Source organism: Neovison vison, chromosome 14 (genome assembly GCF_020171115.1).
Source record: "Neovison vison isolate M4711 chromosome 14, ASM_NN_V1, whole genome shotgun sequence".
NCBI classification, from domain to species: Eukaryota; Metazoa; Chordata; class Mammalia; order Carnivora; family Mustelidae; genus Neogale; species Neogale vison.
In genome coordinates, this window is record NC_058104.1 from 36,839,739 (window position 1) to 36,860,659 (window position 20,921).

At 47.3% G+C, this 20,921-nt stretch overlaps 1 long non-coding RNA gene across 1 annotated transcript in view; it reads right to left on the minus strand.

The window, feature by feature from the left end:
* LOC122895518 overlaps nt 1–18,485 on the minus strand; it is a 47,011-nt gene extending 28,526 nt beyond the window's left edge. The window contains exons 1-2 of the long non-coding RNA XR_006382228.1: nt 18,455–18,485; nt 4,316–4,591 (exon numbers count right to left, since the gene is read on the minus strand). This is a non-coding gene — a long non-coding RNA (uncharacterized LOC122895518). The remainder of the gene's footprint in view (nt 1–4,315; nt 4,592–18,454) is intronic.
* Nucleotides 18,486–20,921: the final 2,436 nt, after the last annotated feature.

Sequence of the window (20,921 nt, forward strand, 5' to 3'; positions counted from 1 at the left end):
TGAGTTTTGTATTTGATTTCAATTAGCAAAGCATAAATTATATTTAATTTTCTATTCCCCTCTTTTCCCTCGAATGGATGATTCACAGCTCTGGAAAGGCTGCTGCGTGTGGTTCAGAGAGGAGAAAAGGAGAATTCATTCCTCCCAATAGTGTAGCTGTCAGCGCTCCCATAGTCATCGCTTCTGGCCAGTGTTATTCTGTACCCGAAACGTATGGAAGCCTTGGCCTTGCCACTTAGACCTACCAGCTCAGAGCATGACAGCAAGAAGAGCAGAAGCACTCGGCAGCCTCGTGTACCTTCCTTTCGACTGTGGGTGAAAACCATGACTTGAGTTTCATCCCATTTCTTACCCTTACTGTGCCTTCCTGTCTGACCACCCTCGGCCACGTTATTCCCTAAAGAAGATTTCAGAGAGGGGGCTGGGGTCTGTCCTTGTCCCTCTGTGTGTCTTGGACAAGTGTCATTGGCTGTCTAAGCCTTAGTTTTCATATTTCTAAAATGGGTATACTTAATCCCTACCCCACCAACGACTCAGAGTTTCTTCGGTGGTCCAAATGAATGGGTGCATGGAGGGTATTCGAAAAGAATGAAGGGGGGCGCCTGGGGGGCTCAGTGGGTGAAGCCTCTGCCTTCGGCTCAGGTCATGATCTCAGGGTCCTGGGATAGAGGCCCACATCGGGCTCTCTGCTCCGCAGGGAGCCTGCTTCCCTTCCTCTCTCTCTGCCTGCCTCTCTGCCTACTTGTGATCTCTCTCTCTCTGTCAAATAAATAAATAAAATCTTTGAAAAGAATGAAGGGCTTGAACCCTCTTACACTGTTGGTGGGAATGCAAGTTGGTGCAGCCTCTGGAGAACAGTGTGGAGATTCCTCAAGAAATTAAAAATAGAGCTTCCCTACGACCCTGCAATTGCACTCCTGGGTATTTACCCCAAAGATACAGATGTCGTGAAAAGAAGGGCCATCTGTACCCCAATGTTTATAGCAGCAATGGCCACAGTCGCCAAACTATGGAAAGAACCAAGATGCCCTTCAACGGATGAATGGATAAGGAAGATGTGGTCCATATACACTATGGAGTATTATGCCTCCATCAGAAAGGACGAATACCCAACTTTTGTAGCAACATGGATGGGACTGGAAGAGATTATGCTGAGTGAAATCAGTCAAGCAGAGAGAGTCAATTATCATATGGTTTCACTCATTTGTGGAGCATAACCAATAGCATGGAGGACAAGGGGCGTTAGAGAGGAGTAGGGAATTTGGGTAAATTGGAAGGGGAGGTGAACCATGAGAGACTATGGACTCTGAAAAACAGTCTGAGGGGTTTGAAGTGGCGGGGGGGTGGGAGGTTGGGGTACCAGGTGGTGGGTATTAGAGAGGGCACAGCTTGCATGGAGCACTGGGTGTGGTGAAAAAATAATGAATACTGTTTTTCTGAAAATAAATAAATTGAGAAAAAAAAAAGAATGAAGGGCTTGAATGACACAATGGATAGTGATGATGATGATGATGGTGATAAAGGCGATCCTGAAGAAGGAGGAAGAAGAGGGGAAGGGCGGAGTTTCTCAATACCCCTTTCATAACGACACACTTGTATAGGGTTCCAAGATTGGGCAATTATGAGAATGTTAAGAGAATATGAACTATGGGATGTCTGGGTGGCTCAGTCGGTGAACATCTGCCTTCAGCTCAAGTCATGATCTCAGGGTCATGAGATCGAGTCCCGCATCAGGCTCCGTGCTCCGTGGGGAGCTGCTTCTCCCTCTGCACCTCCCCCTGCTTGTGTTCTCTCTCTCTTTCTCTCTCACAAATAAATAAAACCTTTAGAAAAAATATGAGGCAGCAACGATGTTGCTGGAAGCTCAAGCCAGAAGACAAGCCCTCCGTAGCACAGGACTGGCAGGATTTGGGGCGTACAAAGGCAACCCTGCCTGCTGGTCCAGACCCTCCCCTAACCCCATACACACACAGTGTGGCCTTTCCCTTGCTCCACACTCAAGGCTCTTTGAGATGCACCAGATCCTCTTGAGATGAAAATGGGAGTGACGTTTTCAAGCCTCCGGGCTACGAACGCTGTACCCAGAGCTCTGCCTCCTGCGAGTTTACATGGAACACAAAGAAGGGGGAAAACTGGGGCAGGTGCCTGTTCTCGAATGTTTCTGGAAATAAAGTTGGGTTGGGGGACCTCCTCGGGCTTTTGTGTAGCAAACCGGCATGAGGAGAGTTGAGTTCCTAGGATCAGCTTGTCCTGCGGGTGAGGAAGTATCCCTGACAAACACAAGCTACATGAACTCACTTTTTTTAATTGTGAAAATGCCCTATGCGACGAGGTAGTCAACGGATGTCATCGGTCATCCGACAGGAAGTAAAGGCCGAGGAGATCCACGGATGTGGGCCCACTGATGGCTGGTGGGCCAGACTCTCCAGCGTCCCTGGGTACAGGGATGGATATAGCACTGCTCTAGAGTTGATCGTCTTTCATTCCGACTTTATTCCACAAATAAATGCATAGACGACCAAGTGGCAACTGAAAGAAGAGAGAGAGAAGCTGCCCTATCGGGGCTCCCAGCCTGGTGGGGAAGACGGTCACACGAGAAATGCGTACAGAGAAGGTCTCCACTGTTAGGAGAGAGGATGTTCAGGGTGCTACGGAAGCATGACGTTGGGCGGGGGAAACTGACCGAGGGAAAGGAAGAACCGCTCTATGCTAAAGGCATTCAAGACCGCATGCGTAGCATTTTCCCTCATCCCAAATCATAAGAGTATTCTTATGCTCCAGATTTATGCTAAAGCCCAAAGAGCTAGGCACTAACAAAAGATAAAAAATACAAGATTGTATTAAGAAGGTTGTTAGGGATTTGGGGCGGGGAGAGGGCGTGTATCCGAAGGACTTTGTTATCAAGGCTCATCTTTTCCCAGAAGGCAGGCTGACCAGAGCCAAGCCACTTAATAAGGAACATAAATTCTTCCAGACACAGCCCTTGCTCCCATCTGTGTCTCCCTTAGCATCATCTCAGAGCAAGGTCAAAGGATGACCTTCTTCCCTTAGCTGTCAGTTACTTGTTGATTTATAGATCAAGAAGGAAACACCAGAACAATGGAAATCCAACTTTTCTGAAAATGTGCCGAAGTCAGTAATGGTTCAAATGAAAACACACGCACACACTCACACATCTTAGATCGGCACAGACGATGATGTCGACTTGTCATCTAGGTCAGGGGTAATCAATAAGTCTTGTCCCCGTATTTTATAGCTGGGGACTCTGGAGGTTTGGGAATTTGAGGGATTCTCCCAAAGTTCCACAGCCATGTAACAATGGAAATAAAACCACAAGGCAGGTTGCCACGCGGGGGATCGTGGGAGAAGCAGGTGCCAGGACAGCCTGCCCTGAATCACCCCGATTAACATGGGTATTTTAACAGCTTTTTTTCATCGTCTTGTCTCTAAGCCCGGGGAAAGTCAGTCTGAATAGCTCAGATCCCATTCATCATTCTGGACCATTGGAAAGGATGCTTTTGAAATAGAAGCATAAAGACCAGTTGGGAGGCCATCCTTGTGGCCATGAGCAGACTAGAGCTAGAAGAGTCTATCGTGTCTGAGGCTTAGAAGGCTCTCCGTCACAGCACTGTTCTGGCTCTGAGTGGACCCGTACCTCCCTGTCCTGGTCATATCTGTGGGGCTTCAGGAGGACTGGATGGGGACACATAACATAGAGCTCGCTGGGTTAATACTTTTCTTAAGCCTCAACTTGAGAGAAGAGTTGATACTAAGCTTTTGAACGTTTCTAACTTTTTTTTTTTTTTTTTAACCTCTCCCTACTTGGAAGAAACACACAAAATCGCTTGGGAAAGGGGGAATGAAATGAGCTGGAATTGCAGGATTCAGCTGGATCCAGGTGAGGAGAAGGACCAGCTGTGGTTCTCAAAAGGTTGAGAGCCTGTGACTTCCGGCCCCACCTGCCCCCATAGAGGGTCCACAGAGGCAAAGCTGGAACGGGACACCACGGCCTTCAGCCTTCACTCAGCTCTGCACTGGATGGAGGGACCTGGTCTCCCCCCGCCTAAACAATTTCAAGCAGCCCCAATTCCCATCTCTTCCACATCTTTGCTTGCAACTCAATGACACCAACATCTCTGTAATAAAGGCTGTTTCCCCCCTAAATACACATGTCTTTAGGGTCCGAGCATTTGTCACCAGTTTGTCTCTGAGGTCATAGGAACAGCATTGGGATAATACACAAACAAACAAACAAAATGGCCATAAATAGTATCAAGAAAAACCAAGGGGTGTGTGTTCTTTCCCCTTAACTCACCGGACAAGCGATCTTCCGCGGTCGCTTCGGTTCCTTGTATCCCAAGAAGAAAGATGATGGCTGCAGATTGCACTGTGGCCCTCTGAGGTCCAAGGCAAGACTTTCTGATGGAGCAGGAGACCCCTCTTTTCCCTCATTGACAGAAGAAAAGACTGCTTCATTTTGATCCCAGTGGGAGTGCTCATCCAGGGTCCCGGGGGACAGGACGGACTCAGAATGCTGACGGCGGGGCACGGCAGGGCTTTGGAAACAAGGGCTTTCATTAGCCTGGCCATCCTGCAGAGAGGGGGAAAGAAAAAAGCACAAGAATAGAATGAGAACTGTTTACACCATAGGCAGTACATCGGAGGGCTGAGTCTAAATCATAGGCTCACAGACCAGTCTCCGAGCCAGGAGGAATCCCATCAGCCATTTATTCTGCTCTGCTGCTCTCCGCAGAGAACGCAGACTGGGTTCTCTATAAATTTCTGGTTTCTAAGTTCAGCGAGGCCCTCAGTTCTGCTATTCATTCCTTTTATTTGTCCCCAGGCAGTGCTTTTTCCCAGGCCCCTTGGATTTGTTTCGGAGACTTCACTTCCTCCAAGCTCTGCGCCCCACCCACGGTCTCCCCCGACCCACGTTGTTCTTGTGGTCAGGGAAGGTGGCTTTCCGAAGAAAGTCAGGTTCTCTCTCTTGCTCGCTCTCTCTGCCTCTCACTGGACTTGCATTCCTTCCTTCCTCGGGTGAAGACAGTGTAGCACCCACGTCAAGGGATAGTTTGAGGGCCGGGGGGGAGCTTTAGAAGTGGGGATGGCAAAGAAAGAGCTCCGTGGGCTGACTATTATTACCATTATTATGAATTTTAAAAATCGCTCCTTATGGAAGATGGCAGAGGAGCAGGAGACCCTGTTTCAACCAGTCCCCTGAATTGAGCTAAATATCTACCAGAACACTCTGGACACCCATGAAATCAGCCTGAGATGTAAGATCACATACTTCTGGATCCCTGCAGGGGCAGAAGGTCATCAGTGGAGACGTACAGTGGAGTGGGCGTGCCTGGACTGATGTTGGGGGATAGACAGAAGGGGGAGGGGCCACCAGAAGTGACCTATTGGAAACAATACCCCGATTCGAAAGTGCCCTGTGCTTGGGGACCAGCATTAGCTTGGTGACTGGTTAACAGCACTCAAAAAGAACAAAAGGTCTTAAGGGGCAAGTGGTGGGATCGGACGGCCACAGGCATGGACGCAGGCCCAGGGTCCCAGGGCGGACACAGCCAGCGCCCACCCACACATGAGAGAGCCCAGCAGGGGCTCCAGTCATCGGTCCCTGGGTCCCTGGGTCCCGCAGCCGTCCGTGGCCTGCGTGCACCTGTTACAGGCTCCAGACAGCGGTCCCAGCAACGGCAGCCACCGGGATCCAGGTCACCTGCAACAGTATTGCTCACGGTTTTAGTGGCACGGGGGTGCAGAGCCGAGCGGGGGACTCGGGCAACCACTGAGAGGGTGGCTGGGGTGCGCACTGCCTATGGGAGGTGGCAGCAGAGTTTGCAGAGGAGGAATCTGTTTTCTGGACCTTCAGAGGGGAGCAGACTGGGGCTTCTCTCTGGGGCAGAAGTCTGGGTGCCGACAGTTTGCTTTGCTCTGACCCTCTGAAAAGGTGAAAAAGCCTCCCCAAATCAAAAACCTCCAAAGAACAAAAGCCTGAAAAAATAGTTTCCACTAGCCCTTGATAGGGGGCAGGACGACTCAGTTCAAGCAAGACTGACCGAAAAACAACACGGCAGGCCCCTGCCCCAGAAGACAAGCCAAAGGAACAAGAAGATAAAAACCACAGGGTCCCCATAAAACTGTAAAACCCCAACATCAGGGGAAAACAATATATTAAGCTCCCACTATTGCCCCAAACCTATATATGTCATAGATACAACTTTTCTTTTTTTAAAATTCATTTTCACAAATCGTGTTCTTTTATTTAACCTACTTACCATTACAAGTATATGTTTAATACAACATATTCCATAATAACCTTTTAACTTGAACTTTTTTCATACATATACCTTTCTTTTTCTTGCTTTTATTCCTAAATAGATAGAAGCTTCAAGGTAATCCTTTTTTCCTATTCAGTACTACTTCTCTATATCAACTAGTTTTAATTTCCCTGTCTCTCTGGAAACTTGAATCCTTCAACAAGGGTAACGACACACCCAAGAACTGAAATAACCTTCCTCGCCCACATCGACGGTTTATAACCACCTTCCCATCTCCGTCTTCTATCAGTGTTTCTGTGTATTTGTTTTTGTACTATATAAATCGTATTCTTGGGTTTTGTTTGGACAGGGCTTTTCGTTTCCTTTTTTTTTTTTTTACTTTTGTCAGTCTTTTTGTTTGTTTATTTTTGTACCTTATAAATCTTACTTTGGGGGCTAATTTTGGCTGGGTTTTTTGTTTTCTCTTTTTCTCTCCTTTCTTTTTGGGGGTGACTTCCAATTGCTCTGAAACTTTCCAGGGTACATCCTGACTGGATCATGGTTGATACATTCAGCTACACATCCCCTCAACCACCTCTCACCAAAATGACTAGGAGGAAGAACACCCAACAGAGGAAAAATCCAGAGACTGTGACCTCTGCCACAGAACTATTGATCTGGACATAAACAATATGTTGGAAATGGAATTCAGGGTAACAATTATCCAGGCAATGGCTAGGTTGGAGAAGACCATTAGTAGCAACAGAGAATGTCTAAGGATGGAAGTGAGAGCTGATCCGGCAGAACTTAAAAATGCTAACAGTGAGATCCAATCTAATCCAAATACTCTAACAGCTAGGGTGAATGAGTCAGAAGGTTGAGTTAGTGATCTAGAAGACAAACTGATAGAAAATAAGGATCAAGAGGAGGCCTGGAACAAACATCTTAGAAGATATGAAAACAGAATTAGGGAAATAAATGATGCCATAAAACGTTCCAATGTCAGAATTATTGGGATCCCTGAGTGTGGAGAGAGAGACAGGACTAGAAGATATAGTTGAACCAATCCTAGAAAAGAATTTCCCTAATATGGGTAATGGAACCGGGGTATATGTCGTAGAGGCAGAGAGGACACTCCCCAAGCTCAATGAGGGTACAAAGACATCCGGGCATGTGATTGTGAGATTCGTGAGTCCTGATTTCAGAGAGTCTTAAAGCCAGCTAGGGGGAAGAGATCCTTGCGTACAGAGATGGAGGACCATCAGAATAATGTCGGACCTGCCCACAGAAAGCTGGCAAGCCAGAAAGGGCTGGCAAGACGTATTCAGGACACTAAATGAAAAGAGCATGTTGCCAAGAATACTTTGTCCAGCAAGGCTGACTTTCAGAATGGATGGAGAGATAAAGAGCTTCCAAGACTGACAAAGTTTAAAAGATTATATGACCCCCAAGCCAGCACTACAAGAAATACTAAGGGGGAGATCTATAAAAGAAGAAAGAACTCAAGAGTGACATGGAACAGAAATTTACAGAGACAACCTATAGAAACAAGGACTTCACAGACAACATGATGACAATAAAATCTTATCCTTCAATAATCACTCTCAACATGAATGGCCTAAATGTTCCCATAAAAAAGCACAGGGCTGCAGACTGGATAAAACAACAGAATCATCCATATGCTGTCTACAAGAGACACATTTGGAACCTAAAGATACATCCAGACTGAAACTGAAGAGATGGAGAAGCATTGTTCATGCCAATGGGTCTCAAAAGAAAGCTGGGGTAGCAATTCTCATATCAGACAAATTAGATTTTAAGCTAGAGGCTGTAGTCAGAGATAGAGAAGGACACTACATCATTCTTAAAGGGTCCATCCACCAAGAAGATCTAGCAATTGTAAATATTTATGCCCCCAACATAGGAACACCAACTATGTAAATCAACTGTTCTTTTTTGTTGTTGTTGTTTTGTTTTCTTCCTTAAGATTTTATTTATTTGACAGAGATCACAAGTAGGCAGAGAGGCAGGCAGAGAGGGAGGAGGAAGCAGGCTCCCTGCTGAGCAGAGAGCCTGATGCGGGGCTCGATCCCAGGACCCTAGGATCATGACCTGAGCCGAAAGCAGAGGCTTTAACCCACTGAGCCACCCAGGCGCCCCTGTACATCTACTGTTAATCAAAATAGAGAGTCATATTGATACGAATACATCAGTTGTAGGGGATCTTAACACGCCACTCTCAGCAACAGACAGATCATCGAAGCGGAAAATCAACAAAGAAACAAGAGCTTTAAATGACACATTGGACCAGATGGACCTTGTAGCTATATACAGAACATGCCACCCTAAAACAAAAGAATACTCATTCTCAAGGGCTCACAGAACCTTCTCCAGAATAGATCACATACTGGGTCACAAATCAGGGCTCAGCCAATACCAAAAGGTTGAGATTATTCCCTGCATATTCCCAGACCACAATGCTTTGCAACTGGAATTTAACCACAAGAAAAAGTTTGGAAGAAATTCAAACACTTGGAAGCTAAGGACCATCCTGCTCAAGAATGTTTAGATCAACCAGGAAATCAAAGAACTTGAACAATTCATGGAAACCAATGAGAATGAAGACACTTCGGTCCCAAAGCTATGGGATACGGAAAAGGCCGTTCTAAGGGGGAAAGACATGGTCCCCCAAGCCTCTCTCAAAAAAAATTGAAAAATCACCAACTCTGTTCACACCTTAAAGAACTGGAAAATCAACAACAAATTAAGTCAACCCCATGCACAAGAAGGGAAATAATTAAAATCAGAGCAGAGATCAATGAATTAGAAACTAGAGCTACAGTAGAACATGTCAACGAAATTAGAAGCTGGTTCTTTGAAAGGATTAATAAGATCAATAAACCATTGGACAAACAAATCCAAAAGAAAAGAGAGAGGACCCAAATTAATAAAATTATGAATGAAAGGGGAGACCAAGGAAATAGAAACACCAAGGAAATAGAAACAATTATCAGAAATTATTATCAACAATTATATGGCAATAAGTGAAGCAACCTAGATGAAATTCCTGGAAACCTATAAACTCCCAAGACTGAAACAGGAAGAAACTGTCAACCTGAATAGACCGATATCTAGTAACAAGATTGAAGCAGTAATCAAAAACCTCCTCCCAAACCAGAGTTCAGGACAGGATGGATTCCCTGGGGAATTCTACCAAACACTCATAAAAGAAATAATACCTATTCTCCTGAAGCTGTTTCAAAAAATAAAAACAGAAGGGAAAATTCCAGACTCTTTCTATGAAGCCAGCATTACCTTGACCCCCAAACCAGACCAAGACCCCATCAAAAAGGAGAATTTCAGACCAATATCCCTGATAAATATGGACGCCAAGATTCTCAACAAGATCCTAGCTAATAGGATCTAACAGTGCATTAAAAAGATTATCCACTACAGTTAACAAAATCAAAAGACAACTGACAGAATGGGAGAAGATATTTGCAAATGACATATCAGATAAAGGACTAGTGTCCAAAATCTATAAAGAACTTAACAAACTCAACACCCAAAGAACAAATAATCCAATCAAGAAATGGGCAGAGGACATGAACAGACATTTCTGCAAAGAAGACATCCAGATGGCCAACAGACACATGAAAAAGTGCTCCATATCACTCGGCATCAGGGAAATACAAATCAAAACCACAATGAGATATCACCTCACACCAGTCAGAATGGCTAAAATCAACAAGTCAGGAAATGACAGATGCTGGCGAGGATGCGGAGAAAGGGGAACCCTCCTACACTGTTGGTGGGAATGCAAGCTGGTGCAACCACTCTGGAAAACAGCATGGAGGTTCCTCAAAATGTTGAAAAGAGAAATGCCCTATGACCCAGCAATTGCACTACTGGGTATTTACCCTAAAGATACAAACGTAGTGATCCAAAGGGGCACGTGCACCCGAATGTTTATAGCAGCAATGTCCACAATAGCCAAACTATGGAAAGAACCTAGATGTCCATCAACAGATGAATGGATCAAGAAGATGTGGTATATATACACAATGGAATACTATGCAGCCATCAAAAGAAATGAAATCTTGCCATTTGTGACAACATGGATGGAACTAGAGCGTATCATGCTTAGCGAAATAAGTCAAGCAGAGAAAGACAACTATCATATGATCTCCCTGATATGAGGAAGTACTGATGCAACATGGGGGCTTAAGTGGGTAGGAGAAGAATCCATGAAACAAGATGGGATAGGGAGGGAGACAAACCATAAGTGACTCTTAATCTCATGAAACAAACTGTGGGTTGCTGGGGAGAGGGGGGTAGGGAGAAGGGGGGTAGGGTTATGGACATTGGGGAGGGTATGTGCTTTTGGGTAAATTGGAAGGGGTGGTGAACCATGAGAGACTATGGACTCTGAAAAATAATCTGAGGGGTTTGAAGTGGCGGAGGGGTGGGAGGTTGGGGTACCAGGTGGTGGGTATTATAGAGGGCACAGCTTGCATGGAGCACTGGGTATGGTGAAAAAATAATGAATAATGTTTTTCTGAAAATAAATAAATTGGAAAAAAAAAAAAAGATTATCCACTACGACCAGGTGCGATTCATCCCTGGGTTGCCAGGGTGGGTCAACATTTACCAATCAATCAGTGTAATAGAACCAATCAATAAGAGGAGAGAAGAACCCATGGTCCTCTCAGTTGATGCAGAAAAGCATTTGACAAAATCCAGCATCCGTTCCTGATTAAAACTCTTCAGTGTATAGGGATAGAGGGAACATTCCTCAGCTTCATAAAATCCATCTATGAAAAACCCACAGCAAATGTCCTCCTTAATGGGGAAAAGCTGACAGCCTTCCCACCGAGATCAGGAACAATACAAGGATGCCCACTCTCACCACTATTGTTCGACATAGTATTAGAAGTCCTAGCAACACCAGTCAGACAACAAAGAGAAATAAATTTACTCAGATTGGCAAAGAAGAAGTCAAACTCTCTCTCTCTTTGCAGATGACGATACTTTATATGGAAAACCCACAGGACTCCACCCCAAACTACTAGAACTCACACAGCATTTCAGTAATGGGGCAGGATACAAAATCAATGCACAGAAATCAGTTGCTTTCTTATACACCAACAATGAAAATACAGAAATAGAGAATCAATTCCATTTACTATAGCACCAAGAACCACAGGATACCTGGGAATAAACCTAACCAAAGAGGTAAAGGATCTCAACACTCATGAAAGAAACTAAAGACACAAAAAGATGGAAGAATATTCCATGCTCATGGATCGAAGAATAAACATTGTTAAAATGTCTGTGCTGCCCAGAGCAATCTATACATTCAATGTCATCCCCATCAAAGTTCACTGACATTTTTCCAAGTGCAGAACAAAATCCTAAAATTTGTATGGAACCAGAAAAGACCTTGAATCGCTAAGGAAATGTTCAAAAGGAAAAACAAAGCGGGGAGCATCTCATTGCCTGACTTTAAGCTTTACTACAAAGCTGTGATCTCCAAGACAGCATGGTTCTGGCACAAAAACAGACACATGGACCAATGGACAGAGTAGAGAGTCCAGATATGGACCCTCAACTCTGTGGTCAAATAATCTTCAATAAAGCAGGAAAAAATATCCAGTGGAAAAAAGACAGTTTCTTCAATAGATGGTGCTGGGAAAATTGGACAGCTATGTGTAGTAGAATGAAACTCGACCATTCTCTTACACATACACAAAGATAAACTCGAAATGGATGAAAGACCTCAACATGAGGCAGGAATCTATCAAAATCCTAGAGGAGAACATAGGCGTCTTTAACATCGGCCACAGCAAGATCTTTCAAGACATGTCTCCAAAGGCAAAGGAAACAAAAGTTAAAATGAACTTTTGGGACTTCATCAAGATCAAAAGCTTCTGCACAGGGGCGCCTGGGTGGCTCAGTGGGTTAAGCCGCTGCCTTCGGCTCAGGTCATGATCTCAGGGTCCTGGGATCGAGTCCCGCATCGGGCTCTCTGCTCAGCAGGGAGCCTGCTTCCTCCTCTCTCTCTGCCTGCCTCTCTGCCTACTTGTGATCTCTGTCTGTCAAATAAATAAATAAAATCTTAAAAAAAAAAAAAAAAAAAAAGCTTCTGCACAGCAAAGGAAACAGTCAACAGAACAAAGAGGCAACCCACGGAATGGGAGACGATATTCACAAATGACAGTACAGACAAAGGGCTGATCTCCAAAATCTATAAACAAGTCCTCAAACTCAACAGCCAGAAAGCAGATAATCACATCTAAAAATGTGCAGAAGATATGAACAGACACTTCTCCAAAGAAGACGTGCAAATGGCTAACAGACACATGAAAAAATGTTCATCATCACTAGCCATCAGGGAGATTCAAATGGAAACCACATTGAGAAACCACCTTATACCAGTTAGAATGGCCAAAATTAACAAGACTGTAAACATGTGTTGGAGAGGATGTGGGATCCCTTGTACACTGTTGTTGGGAATGCAAGTTGGTGCAGCCACTTTGGAAAACAGTGTGGAAATTCCTTAAGAAACTAAAAACAGAGCTTCCCTATGACCCTGCAATTGCACTGCTGGGTATTTACCCCAGTGATACAGAGGTAGGGAAAAGAAGGGCCATCTGTACCCCAGTGTTCACAGCAGCAATGGCCACAGTCGCCAAACTGTGGGAAGAGCCAAGATGCCCTTCAACAGATGAATGGATAAAGAAGATGTGGTCCGTATATACAATGGAGTATTATGCCTCCATCAGAAGGATGAACACCCAACATTTGTATCAACATGGATGGGTCTGGAGGAGATAATGCTGAGTGAAATAAGTCAAGCAGAGATTATCACATGGTTTCACTTGCTTATGGAGCATAAGGAATAACAAAGGACATTGGGTGAAGAACGGCCGGAGTGGGCTGGGGGAAATCGGATGGGGAGACGATCCATGAGCAACTGTGGACTCTGAGAAACAATTGGAGGGTTTTGGAGGGGAGGTGGGAAGGGGGTTAGGAGGGCCTGGTGGTGGGTATTAAGGAGGGCACGTATTGCATGGAGCACGGGGTGTGGTGCACAAACAATGAATCTTGGAACACGGAAGAAATAAAATAAAAAAATAAAATAAAAAAAGAATAAACAGCCTATAAAAAAAATCGCTCGCTAAGACATGAATCCCTCTTTCTTCCACTCATGTCTCATTAGTTCCTCTGTTTGCCGAGGTTCCCTAACTCTTAGCTTCTGGGATCCTGTGTTTTATTCATTTATTTCCCCCTCTTCACTGTCTTTAACGTCAGCCCAATGCCCATCATCCCAATATTAATTTAAGGGGGAAAAACTTTCTGTCTCGCCTGTGAACATATCCTACAACACCCAAATCACCCCCACCCCCACACCTTCATAGCTCAAGTTTTAGGAAGTAGATTCAACCTTCTCTATATTCTCCCAATTACTGTCCCTTTCTGACACCCGGCTCCTGGAAGTCTAAGAAGGGCTTGCTGAGCTCGGCAGTTCCGCTGCAGTCATCAGATCCTGTGTCATCTGCAGCCGTCACCAACTTGGTCTTGTTAGCCCTTAACTCTGTTGGCCCCCACCCTCCTCCGTGAAGCCCTCCTGCTTTATCTTTCCATATTGTGTTTCTCTCCGATTCTATGCCCACCTTGGATCTCTCCCTAGCTCTGCTTCCCAGACCCCTCCTCCTTTCTCTCACTTTTATAATTGTAATCAATGGTGGAGGTTGCTTGGTCTGTTTCTCATTCTGTGGATCTTCTGGATGCATTCACTCATTCTCATGGATCTAACAAGTCATACGCTGGCTCCCACACCCATATCACGAGTGGCCATAATTCCTACGCCAGACGCTGTTAAGAGCCTATCTATTCCCCCTTTCTTTCCTAACAGAACCCTGCTTATATTCTGGCAAGAAGTGGCAGTAAGTTCATAGAAAATGGACCTATTTGTCAACCCCGGGGAATGAACCGTGACCAGTGTAAGCAATTTATGCTCATTTAATTCCCCACTGCCAGGACTTGCGACCCTCTAAAGGTCAGTGGGGTCTGAGCAGTGGTCAGCCCAAGGCTCTTGAGAAACATAATCTGTAAGGATCAAAAAAAAAAAAATGTGGCCAATGATAAGAGGATAAGAATCCACTTTTCCTACTTCTGAATGCTGTGCGGAAAGGAGGGCCGATTCAGAACTGTGGCAGCCGTGTTGTGACCACAAGTCAACACACACAGGATGTCAGAGCAGGACTGACGAAAGGAGCCTGGCACTTGGCCAGACTTGTTGATCTTGGCCGGACTTGTTGATCTTGGCTGGACTTGTTGATCAAATCATGCAGCCGTGTAACTTCCTGCCTCCAGGCGTCTGGTTGTCATGGTTGACCTTGAAGCACTCTGTAATTTTGCCTAATTTTTCTGCATATTAAGGTACTCTAATTTATACCTCCCTTGGGGTCCACAGGACAAGAAAGACAATGCATCAATGAGTGGACAGTATCTGGGGATATCCTTATGGCCTCATGATGTTAACTAGAATCATGGGATCAGCCATGGGTATATCAAACCTACATTAATAGGGCAGAATGGACCTCAGACAAATATGGACCCTGCCCTCTTTTCCTTTTTCCTTCCTTCCTTCCTTTCTCCCTATCCCCCTTCCTCCTATCCTTCCTTTCTTTCAAGGCTTTATTTATTTATTTGAGAGAGGGAGAGAGGGAACACAAAGGGGGGGGAGAGGGAACGGCAAGTGGGAGAGGGAGAAGCAGGCTTCCTGCTGAGCAGGGAGCCCGATGCAGGGCTCGATCCCAGGACCCCAGTTTGGAAGATAGAACCTTAATAACTGAGCTTCCCAAGCACCCCTCTTTCTTTCTTTTTTTAAAATTTTACTTATTTATTTGAGAGAGAGCATGAATGGGGCGTGGAAGGGTGGGGGCAGGAGCAGTGGGAGGAGAGGGAGGAATAGGATGCGGGGCTCGATCCCAGGGCTCTGGGATCATGACCTGAGCAGAAGGTAGATGCTTAACCGACGGAGGACATGCAGGCGTCCCTAGGTTTCATAGGACAGTGCATTTTCTCATTCCCTCCCAAAGCGATCCCTTAATCATCATAAGAAGCTACGTCTCTTCACACATCTTTAGATCTGGTGTCTTTCCGGCACCACCAAGGTTAGGGAAGTTACTGATTCCTCCGGGCGCTTCTCAGATATCAGGGAGCTTAGGTGTCACTTCAAACCTAGAGATGCTCTTCCCCCAAAGCACGGGGTTGACACGAGTCCTATTAAATACCAGCCCGACTGTGAACAACCTTCGTTAAGACAAACAACTCTAAAAGGCTGTACCTTGAGTTATGGAGAAATATTGACAATAGTAATAGTTAATGTCTTTGGAGCAATCATGTATTCATGCTTCTAAGCCTTTGGGCAGCAGTTGGTGGATGCGGGTCCCCCATCTGGCCCAGCGACTCCTCCCGGACTTGGCTCCCCAAGGCCCAGTCTCCCAATTTCCCTTCTACACTAGTAGACTAGTACACTACTAGTCTACTACTACTCTACACTAGTACACTACTCTCTGCTTTTCAACCTCACTTTTTTTTTTTCCCCAACCTCACTTAAAAAAAAAAATATTTTTATGATTTTACTAGACAGAGAGAACAAGCAGAGGGGAGAGGCAGAGGGAGAGGGAGAAGCAGACCCCCCGCTAAGCAGAGAGCCCGATGCGGGGCTCGATCCCAGGCCCCTGAGATCAGGACCGGAGCGGAAGGCAGAGGCTTAACCGACGAAGCCACCCAGGCGCCGCTTCAGCATTTCTGCTGCTGCTCGTTTTCCAGGGCTAAGTGTTTCATCACCTGAACTGATTCCCGGGATCTCCTACATCCTCTTCGTTCTAAACCCGATCTCTACGCGGGCAACTCCCAGTCTCGAGATTTTCAGTACAGAGCCTTCTCTCAGACTTCAGATTCTCACATCAAACTACCCTTGGCTTGTCTGCCTGGCCGTAGAGAGAGAGGGTATCTCAATCTTAATGCATCAAAGTCAAATTCTAGATGTTCTAAGTCAGCCACCCCTGTCCCTCCTGACGTCTTGCCAGCCAAGCAAATAGCTTCTGCCTTTCCAAACCAAAAGCCTGTGTTCGTTCTTGCCCGTCCCTGGGTCTTATACTCTTGTGTGTAATTTAGAGAAAAGTGTGTTCGGAATTCTACTTCTCATCACCGTCACCTAGGACCGTCAGCTTTACCAGATCCTTGCATGGGATATACTTATACTCAATTCTGTGGTCTCCTGAGGTCTCCCCACAAGGGGCCACCCATACACTGGTTTACTCCCTTGTTCATTTAGGATTCACTCTGCATCTGGAGTCGCGCTAACAAGGGAGGCTGACCAGCATCGTCTTACTAACAAACTGCTTGGGACCCGTGCATGAGCCAGTCACTTCCTTAGGCAGAAGCACAGACAGCACAGGTCCAACAGATTCAGGACTGAAGGGAATTCACGGGCTCCCGGAACTGAAGTCTCCAGAAGGGCGACCGGCTTCAGGCAGAGCTTTCTCCGGGAGTGGAACGACCAGTGGGTTTTCTCTCTCAGTCCCTCTCCTTCACCCCCTCTGTCCTCCCAACATTTTGCCTCCACACGTCTCTCTTCACGGGATGTTATTACAGCTGCTTACAGCTCGGCCGAGACCACATTTAACCACTGCACAGAACACAGGTTTTCCTCAGAGCTCCATCCAAAGCGGGTCACACGGCCACCGAGGAGCCAGTCGCTGTGGCCGAGGAGCCGAAGTACTCTCGGGGTCTGGCTTAAGTCCCACCTGGGGACCGGGCAGAGCGAGCCTCCTTCTCTAGTCGTGGAAAGCATCATTACTGAATGGGGGAGAAGGACTCCAAAAGGAGATGCTGGAGAGTCAATAACATCTTTCTCATGGTTCCCTGTGGCCTCCGTGACAGATTCCCGATGCCTCCACGTAGCACATAAGGGTTTTTAAATCTGTCCCCGGCCCAGCCCTCCCACCCCTCCACGGCAACTGCCACACTCAGTGCTCCTGTTACCTGCCCGTCGCCATCCCCTGAACACGGCTCCTGCAGCGCCCCGCACTGCGACGGCTTCCCCGCCCCACTCCTTTCTTTGCCTGCGAAATGAGACTCCTACTTAAGGCCCCGATGGAAATGTTCCCTCCACGATTCCCCCCTGAACGGGCTGTGCCGCCCCCTGCCCTTGAAATCCTCTGCCAAGCCACTTAAGACTCTGCAAATCTTGCCCCCGAGCCTTTGCTTTCCCCTAGACTGTGAGCTCCATGGGGGTCGGAATGTCTCCCTCATCTCTGTCCCACTGAGGCCTGGCCTTAGGATCGAGGCAGTCACTGTTGAGCAAAGGCAAGAATGAGGAGTTTAATGAGTAAAGGTAGGATTTCGTAAGGAGAGCGCCAGGCAGAGTCTACTGTCTTCCTTTGAGCCTGCTTTCCCGCCGCTGGGGTATCTACCCTTGAGACCTCAACAAGCCTCCCTTCTGGTCATCTCTCTTACTGCCTCTATCCCCACTGAGCTTACTGATGTCTCACGAAGGGCTTGCATGATGGACACATGAAAGAGAAGAGCGATTCCCGTTTCCACTGTGCATTTTGCCAGGCCTTGATGGGCATCTGGCTTTTCATATGAAAACACCCTTAAGGACTTCAAAGAGGTAGGGTAAACGGTCCAGGAAAGAAAGCTTTCATCCCTTCCTGAAGGGAGACTCCAGATATCAATGATTTTATCATCATGACAAGAATTCCACCTTTAGGACTGACTAAATGCCATCAATTCACAGAGCCTCTCCTTTATTTCAAGCCAGGATTTAATTGAGCACTTACTAAGTGCCAAATACAGTTCCCTCTAGCTGGACAGCTCGTCTGCCGGACAGCCCTATGACCTGTTGCCTCTGTCCCTCAGGTCTCTGCTCAGATATCCCCATCTCAACAAATCCTTTCCCGAGCCCCTCAATTTAAAAGCAGAAGCCCCGCCTCCCAGGAATGCTATCCCTTCCGCCGGCAGTGTTTTTGTTCCTTGCACTTTCTCAGTGCACGTTGCTCTATGTGTTCAGCTGCTCGTTTCTCCTCCGGGAGGGTGTGGGCCTCTGGCTGTGGGGTGACCCTCTGTACCACTCGGCCCTGACCTCACGTAATCACTCAACAAATACTCACCGAGTGGGGCACCTGGGTGGCTCAGCCGTTAAGCCTCTGCCTTCAGCTCATGATCCCAGGGTCCTGGGGTCGAGCCCAGCTTCGGGCTCCCTGCTCAGCGGGAAGCCTGCTTCTCCCTCTCCAGCTTCCCCTGCTTGTGTTCCCTCTCTTGCGGTCTCTTTCTCTCTGTAAAAGAAATACATAAAATATTTTTAAAAAATAAATAAATACTCACCACGTGAGTAAAGAGATATCCAGCACCTGACCTGGATTACTGTACTCAATTGTACCCAACCGCCCTCATAAGCACTCAAGAACCATAGGCTCTACTATTGTCCCATTTTAGAGATGAGGAAAATGAAACCCAGGGGAGTTCAGGTCACATTCGTAAGAAGAGACAGAGCTGGGACTCCAACTCAGGCTCTCCTTGAACATTCTGCAGAAGAAGAAACCAAAGAGAGAGAGAGGTTAACTAATTGCTCCCAGAGGAGGTTTCCCCTATTTGTCTGTCCAGGCAGTGAACAGTTTCCGGCCAGAAGAGAGCGTGCAGGACACACAGCAGGAGGACTTGCCCCGAGCACAGCCCACACTCAGAAAACCCAAGGCTATTGGTCATTTTTACCAGAAGGAAACTTCTTAACAGGACAGGTCACTCGATTTGCTGGGCAAGGCAAGGCTCAGTCCACGTGGTGTGTTTCCCCTCCTTTAAAATGGTCATCATCTCATCATAGGCTGTCCCGACAGAGAGCCTACTCTCCTCGGTAGCCAGTGCTAACCATGACTTTGACGAAAGACCCTCCAGATGCCATTACTCCAGCTCTCTGCACTCTGGCTTCTGACAAAGTGCTCTGTCATCAGAGAGCGAGCAGAGACCTCTTATCCAGAGAGAAAGGACCGCATCTTCTCCGAGCTGATTTTATCAGACCGAGGGAGAAATGGCTCCCATGATCTGTCCTTCTGAAAAATAGCTGGACAGCACCAGACTCTTAATTAATTCCTCTGATGTCAAAAATTGAAGTAATAAAAGCCATACTGGGGACACACGTTTGTGGAGCAGTCCAAACATTTGTGTGGTGCCTATTGTTAGTCCTAAGACCGGATACGTCTTGCAGAACGATTTTTTTTTAAGATTTTTATTTATTTATTGGTCAGAGACAGAGGGAGAGAGAGTGAGCGAGCACAGGCAGACAGAGAGGCAGGCAGAGGCAGAGGGAGAAGCAGGCTCCCTGCCGAGCAAGGAGCCCGATGTGGGACGCGGTCCCAGGACCCTGGGATCATGACCCGAGCCGAAGGCAGCTGCTTAACCAACTGAGCCACCCAGGCGTCCCTTACAGAACGATTTTATCTGGGTGCACAAGCCTAGTGCTTGCAGAGGGCATCAGAGAGCCTATAGGTGGGGTGTGGGTCATGTCTTCACTCCAGTCCCCACGAGACCTTAAACTCTCACATCAGCCCGCTTCATCACGTGTGTCTGCCGCTGTAAGGTTCAAGATGTACCAACACGTGATAAGGAAAATCTGTGTTCTGCGTGGCCGACCGATCCAGCAGGGGAATCCTAGTCCCGGCCCCAGGGGATTTCCAGATTTTCCCCCATCTCTGTGCCACAAGCGTGGCATGTATCAAATACCCCCTTGCCCGTGCTCGGGGCTCAGACCGTGAGAGATGACTCTATTCTGGGCCCGTTAGCATGAAATAAACCTCCGGTCCATCAAGGTCTCTGAGGCCGCTCGGATTTTTTGGCCAGGATCCGGTCCACATTCCATAACTTTTGGTTCCCTGACTGGGAAACCCAACCGCACTGGCCCATTGTTGCCACTGGTCTGGGGGCCATGACACGGCCGTGATGGAACAAGGGGTCGTAACGGAGAAGGTGTGCCCTGCCTTATCTTCGGCCGTCTCCCACCTGGCCACCTCGGATAGTCCCATCCTGCTGTTCCCACTGGACTCCAGGAGACTTGGCAGGGCAGGACCTGGTCCCGACACCGGATTCCAGTAAGGCCTGGGGCCATAGGACGGGTCAGACCCACCCGTCTGGGTGGGAGGGGAGACTGATCACCTCCAGGAGACCTCTAAGGTCTCACAGGCAGGACTTCCCAGGGAGGGAGGTCCCTCAGGTCAGAAACCCCCGAAAGGGAGGACAGAAAGGAACTTCCGAAAGGAATTCCACAGGTCAGGGCCTCCCGGGGGCGGGGCGCGCGGCTGGAACAGCTTCGGTGTGGCCGCGTGAGGGACGAGCGGTTCGACCCGCTTGTCAGAGCGGCTGATTCTGTGGCTCCACGGTCTTGAGACGACGGAGTCTGAGTGGGCCCCGACCTGTTTCCCTGGTGACCTCATGGGCTCTATGGCGAGCCCTTCAAGGCACCAATGCAGGGTTTAAACGGACTCCCTCTAGCCAAGAGTCCCCCAAGTGTCCTCTGGGAGGGCGGACAGGCGGGCATGTGACCGGTCTGTCCTCAGCGGGGCAGCCCCCCTCCGTGTGTCTCTGTGC